The 4104-nt window shown below is 52.9% G+C and overlaps 1 long non-coding RNA gene across 1 annotated transcript; it reads right to left on the bottom strand.

Annotated features, from left to right (window-relative positions):
- Positions 1-1322: 1322 nt before the first annotated feature.
- On the bottom strand, positions 1323-3624 carry LOC116596586. The gene is made up of 3 exons (XR_004288200.1): positions 3443-3624; positions 3018-3198; positions 1323-2024 (listed from the first exon to the last, which is right to left on the bottom strand). It is a non-coding gene; the product is annotated as an uncharacterized LOC116596586 (long non-coding RNA).
- Positions 3625-4104: the final 480 nt, after the last annotated feature.

Genomic DNA, 4104 nt, shown 5'->3' on the forward strand with positions numbered 1-4104 from the left:
TGCTTTAGTTAATCAGAGCTGTTTGTCTTCCTGGTGCAGCCTGTCTGATCACACCAGATGACCACAAGCTCCCTCCCTCCTGGATCCAATGCTCTTTGTCTTCCAGACTCCTCTGCTCTCTCCACGCCTGTCCCCGGCAAACCGACTGGTCTTTGGCAATCACTTCTCTCTATAGAATGCACGTTTGGTCCGGCGTGGGCTTTCGTTCCTTCCCAGCGTAAGAGCTCCATACCCGTGACCAATCCTGGAGGCTCACCTGGGGAGTCGAATTCACCCTTTAGCCCAGCGGACGTTTGCAAACATAGCCAGGAGGGTTCATTCCAAAGGCAGGGAGTAGGGGCGCCTGGGTGGTGCAAGTTGGCTCTTGGTTTTTGCTCAGACCTTCCCCACCAAAATAAATAAATAAATCTAAAAAAAAAAAAAAATAAGGCAGGAAATACAGGCTCCAAACCTGAAGTCTATGATGCAATTGGTCTGGGACAAGGCCCAAGAATTTGAATTCTCCCAAGATCGGGGGGTAGGCATCCCACTGCCCTTTCTAATGACCCGGTGACTCTGATTTATGTGCCAAACCGCCAAGGCTGTGGGACGGTGTGGGAGAGCGTGTGGCTCCTCTCCTGCTCGCTTGGTCTTCGGCCGGCGCTCCCGTAACCCCGCGCTCGGCCGCGCTCCCGTAACGCAGCACGGCCACCTTCCCTCGCTCTTCCTCCGGCTCCAGCACCGATCAGGCTCTCGGCTTCAAGTAAACAGAATCCATCAGCTCTGGCTAATTCGAGTAGAACAGGACTGTATTTGTAGGCCAGTGGATAACTCGCAGAATCTCCAGGAAGGCTGGGGACCAGGCTCAGACACCCCTCAGCCAGAACCACGTTCATGCTGCAAAGCAGCTCTAGTCCTCCCAGGAGGCCGTGGACCCTTGGCCTTGGCCGCCGGTGCACCGTGGTGCCACTGGGAAGCCGGGGATTTTATCTCACCTTCCGCGGCTGGCGCTGCCAGAGAGAACCCTCTCTGCTCTTTTTCGTTAGGAATGAGCCGCGGGAACCGGCTTCTCCCTCCCACCCCCCGCCCTGCCCACCTTCTCCCGCCCCACCCTTTCGCCTTCCAGACTGGAGGTTTCCATGGCTCCGAGAGGGTTACAGCAGAATCCAAGAACAAAGGTTCCAAGTTCTTGATTTTAAAGCTGTGATGTTCAGCGGTAGACCCACGTCAGAGTCACTTGGGAGGCGGGGAAGCTATCCCTGCTCCGACCAGGGCAAATGGGACCTGGACACTAAGTATTTTATTTTTATTTATTTTAAAGATTTTCTTTATTCATTTGACAGAGAGCACAAGCAGGGGAGAGAGAGGGAGGAACAGGTTCCTTGTTGAACAGGGAGCACGACATGGGGCTCGATCCCAGCACCCTGGGATCACAACCCGAGCCAAAGGCTTAACCGACTGAGCCACTCAGGTGCCCCTGGACACTAAGTATTTTTAATCCCCGAGTGATTTTAACATACATCAAGGCTGAGAATTGCTGCTTTTGTTTCAAAAGCTATGATCAAGGTGTACGACAGGCAGAAGGGTTTAGAACAGTGTGTGATTCAGCAGAAGTGCGTTCTACCGGCTTCCGCCTGTGCTTGGCTGACTAGAGAGAGGTCCTGAGCTGGAGAGAGTCAGGAAGAGGGCCCAGGATGGGCCACCAGTGGGGGACCTGCACACCGCTGTCCCCAGGCTGAGCCCCAGGTTGGAGTAGGGTTTGGGGGGAAATCCCAGCTGTGACTATGACCTGAAGGCAGAGCAGACTAGGCTTACAGAAGAGGCTGCTCAGAACTTCTGGAAAGACTCCCTGAAGGCAGCCTTGCAGTTGGGACCACGACACGGAGGTATGGAGAGTCGCCAAAGGTTTTTCTTCATGTGGCGAAGATAGGCTCAGGACGAATGGTGACATCAGCAGCCTTGGAAAATCCTTATGGCCTCGAAGACGGGATGTGGCGGGGACCTCAGGGCTGACGGTCCCATGGAGGGACAGCTGGCTGTGGCAGCTAAGAGCACAGAGAGCATGAGCACAGAGAGAACCTCCGCCTCGGGGTGTGCGGCCTTGTGTAAGCTACATAACTGCTCTGTGCCTTACTCTCCCCGTCTGTAGGATTGCTACAGTACTGTGGCCACGGGATAGGATCGTCCTGAAGACTACTATGGCTTTTTGTGAAGTGCGGAGAACTGTGTCTGGCCGACAAGTTAGCACTGCGTGGGAGCATCTTATGCAAATGCAGAAACGGGCATGTGGACCTCACGCTAGCTCAGACGTATTTGATGACCAAGAACCTGACACCGACCCTCATCCCCTAATGCTAAGTGTCCCCCGGGGCCCTTAACTGCAAGTGCAGGAGAAGGTGGAGAGCAGAGAGACCGGAAATGTGTCCTTGGGTCACGAGAGCAGAGTTCAAGTAGATGCTGTTCACTAAGGACACAGGTGAGCAGAGGCGGGGGGCAACAGGGATGTTGCAGACCCCAGGGCTGTGCCAGCAGGCCACGGACCAGGGGCTACAGGACCTGGGAAGCCAGAGTAGCATGGAGAGGGCCTCCTGGAAAGGAAGCATGGCCTGCTCACGTGACCCACAGGGAATACGTTTCCTGACCTCTCTCGCTCCTTTCAGTCTCTACCTGGAATCCACATTGGTCAAGCCCAAATGAAGCCGAGGACCAGAGAGACCAGGCCAACCTCCGTGGGCAGAAGGTAGAGGGGCTATGGAGAAGTGGTCTGGAGCAGAGCAACTGGCCGTGTGGAAAGAACTCTGGCATGAGGGCCCAGTTGGACACGAGTTATTTCTGTGAACTTAGGGACGTGCCTCCCTCTTTCCAGGCATCAATTTCCTTAGATGTAACAAGAAGAGGTTGGACGGGGTACTTGCCCTGAGCTTTTTCATATTTACCATGCAGTGGTCATCCCACTGCCTCCTTAATGGAGTATGGCTACTCCCAGCTCCTTGAGGTTGAACTTGGCTGCAGTTAAGAGATAGCACAAATAGTAGTACCTTAAAGAAGATAGGGAGGTATATTCCTCTTTTGCAAAAAATCCAGTGGAGGGTGATCTAAGACTGACATGGCGGCTTCTCAGAGACCCCGGGTCCCCCCATTCCACCTCATGGCTCTCCCTGGTAGGGATTTGTCGCCCTCTGTTCACAGGCTGCTGGAGCTCCAGCCATCATGTCGTCCCTGTCCAGGAAGACAAGAGGGGAAGGTTAGAAGGCAGAAGGGGCTTTCCTAGAAGACTGGCTCGATATCTTCTATTAGAATCTCCTTTGGCAGACTGTGTCATGGGAGCACATGTCATTGCTGAGTGACTGGGAAATTTAATTTTTTTTAGCAAGACACATTGCTTCCTTCAATTGAACCTGGAACAAGGTTCAGTTGAACAAGTGAACAAGGAATAAAGAATGGTTATTGGGTTGGATTCTACCCCTGGTATAAGATACTAGTCCAGAAGAGAAAACATGGTTGACAACAGCCCAGGACTTGGTTAACTTCCCAGCAGGTGCCAGGGGGCCTGGCGACCGCTTTCCTGGGCCGAGCGTCTGAGAGAGGCTCCTGACTGCTCCTGAGCCTCTGGGATGCAGCTGTGCTCTGCCAGCTGACTTACGTCCAACCAGCCACTCCTGTCCTACATCTGACTCGTCACACTTGGACCCCGTACATCCCCACCGTAGCCCTTTATGACATCAACACATTGCACACTTGGATGCCATTTGAGTGAGATTGTTTCATTTCTGAATTTTAAAGTATTTGATTTAAGAAAAATGACCTATAAAAGGAGCATGATTTAGTGAAGTACAAGTTAACTCTTCTCCCCAGTCCTAAGTCAGCTGGCCTTGCTCTGGCCAGAGGTGCGACCAAGCCAGCGAGACGGAGACCGATGATGGTGAAGGGAACAGCTGGTGCTTTCTGGAAAGTGGTTGGAGCCAAACCTCATGGGAAAGTCGATCAGATGCAATTATTAACTAATTGATGAATTGCTGTCCCAAGTCCATTCATTAAAACACACTCTTATCGATGATGGAGTCATAAAATTGCAAAAGGCCCAGCAGGAGGGGACCGAGCCACGGTCCCTAGAGATGGGAGGCT

This window comes from Mustela erminea, chromosome 7 (genome assembly GCF_009829155.1).
Source record: "Mustela erminea isolate mMusErm1 chromosome 7, mMusErm1.Pri, whole genome shotgun sequence".
NCBI lineage: Eukaryota > Metazoa > Chordata > Mammalia > Carnivora > Mustelidae > Mustela > Mustela erminea.